General features: G+C 38.8%; 1 pseudogene; it reads right to left on the reverse strand.

Annotated features, from left to right (window-relative positions):
- LOC102828884 overlaps window positions 1-2,244 on the reverse strand; it is a 19,740-nt pseudogene that overhangs the window by 16,676 nt on the left and 820 nt on the right.

The following is a 2,244-nucleotide window of genomic DNA, read 5'->3' on the forward strand; positions in this document are numbered from 1 at the left end:
AAAAAAAAAAAAAAATTCAAGCCTCGACATTTGTTATTGAAAGATTCTCTGGGCAAATTGTTAAATGATGCAGAAAGCATCAAGAGAAGATAGAAGGAATACACAGAGTCACTGTACCAAAAGGAATTGGTTAATGTTCAACCATTTCAAAAGGCAGCATATGATCAAGAGCCAATGATACTGCAAGTAAAGTTTTACTAAAGGTAATACAGAAACAGCTGCAAGCATACATCGACAGAGAACTTCCAGAGGTTTAAGCTGGATTCAGAAGAGGCCGTGGAATGAGGGATATCATTGCTGTTGTTCGATGGATCTTGGCTGAAAGCAGAGAACATCAGAAAGATGTTTACCTGTGCTTTATTGACTATCCAAAGGTTTTTGATTGTGTGAATCATGACAAGCTATGGACAACATTGAGAAGTATGAGTATTGCAGAACACTTTTTTAATTGTGCTCATGAGGAATCTGTACCTGGACCAAGAGGCAGTTGTTGTTTGAACAGAACATGGGAACACTGAATGGTTTAAAATTAAGAAAGGTGTGCAGCAAGGTTGTATTCTTTCACCATACTTATTCAACCTCTATACTGAGCAAATAATCAGAGAAGCTGGGTTATATGAATAAAAACGTGGTATCAGGATAGGAGGATGACTCATCAAAAACCTGCGATGTATAGATGATACAACCTTACTTGCTGAAAGTACAGAGGACTTAAAACATTTACTGATGAAGATCAAAGAGTACAACCTTCATTATGGATTATATATCAATGTAAAGAAACCAAAAATCTTCACCACTGGACCAATAAATAACATTCTTATTAATGAACAAAAGATTGAAGTTGTCACGGACTTCATTCTTCTTGGATTAACTATCAACACTCATGGAAGCAACAATCAAGAAATCAAAAGACATATTGCATTAGGCAAATCTGCTGCACAAGAGCAAAAATGTCAACTTGAGGACTAAGATGCGCCTGACCCAAGCCATGGTGTTTTCAATAACCTCATATGCATGCGAAAGCTGGAAAGTGAATAAGGAAAACCATAGAAGAATTGATGCTTTTGAGTTATGGTGTTGGAGGAGACTATTGAAAGTGCCATGGGCTGCCTAAAGGATCAATAGCTCCAGTTTGGAAGAAGTGCAGCCAGAATGCTCCTTGGAGGCCAAATTGGCCAAACTTCATCTCTCATACTTTGGATGTATTGTCAGGAGGGACCAGTCACTGGAGTAGGATATCATGTTTGGTAAGGTGGAGGGTCAGAGAAAAAGAGGAAGACCCCCAACGAGATAGATTGGTAAAGTGGCAGCATCAAGTGTGACAACAATAGTGAGGTTGGCCCAGGATCGGGCAGTGTTTCGTTCTGCTGTGCATAAGGTTGTTATGGGTTAGTACCGACTCGGCACCTAACAACAGCAATAGTAAGAGAAAGGAGGTCTGGTTGCGTAGCGGTTACGAATCAGGCTGCTAACCTCAAGGTTGGCAGTTTGAAACTACCAGCTGTTCCATGGGAGAAACATAAAGATTCGCAGCCTTGGAAACCCTGTGTAGGATCACTATGAGTTGGAACCAACGCCACTGTATGTAACAACAACAACAATAGGAAGAGATGGTGGAAAACCTCAATATCATCAGTCAAAATAAGGCAAGAAGTTGACTGTGAAACAGACCAACAATTTATCAGATACAAGTTCACGCTGAACCTGAGAAAAATTAAAACAAGTCCACAGTAGCCAAAATATGATCGTGAACATATCCCACCTGAATTTAGAGACCATTTCAATAACAGATTTCATGTGGTAGACACTAATGACCAAAAACCAGAAGAGATGTGGGATGACATCAAGAACATCATATAGTAAGAAGGCAAAAGGTCATTAAATAGACAGGAAAGAATGAAAAAATAAAAGAGGGTATCAGAAGAGATTCTGAAACTTGCTTTTAGCGTAGAGATGCTAGAGTGAATGGAAGAAATGGGGGAAGTAAAAGAATTGACCAGAGGATTTCAAAATATAGATCTAGAAGACAAAGTCAAGTATTATGATAAAATGTGCAAAGACCTGGAGTTGGAAGACCAAAGGGGAAAACATACTAGGCATTTCCAAGCTGAAAGAACTGAATAAAATTGTAGCTTCTACTTGCAGGACTGAAGTACACCATTGGCAAAATATAGAATGATGCAGAAAACATCAGAACAAGATGGAAGGTAGACATAGAGTTACCGTACCAAAAAAAAAAAAAAA

Source organism: Chrysochloris asiatica, unplaced genomic scaffold (assembly GCF_000296735.1).
Source record: "Chrysochloris asiatica unplaced genomic scaffold, ChrAsi1.0 scaffold00235, whole genome shotgun sequence".
Taxonomy (NCBI): Eukaryota; Metazoa; Chordata; class Mammalia; order Afrosoricida; family Chrysochloridae; genus Chrysochloris; species Chrysochloris asiatica.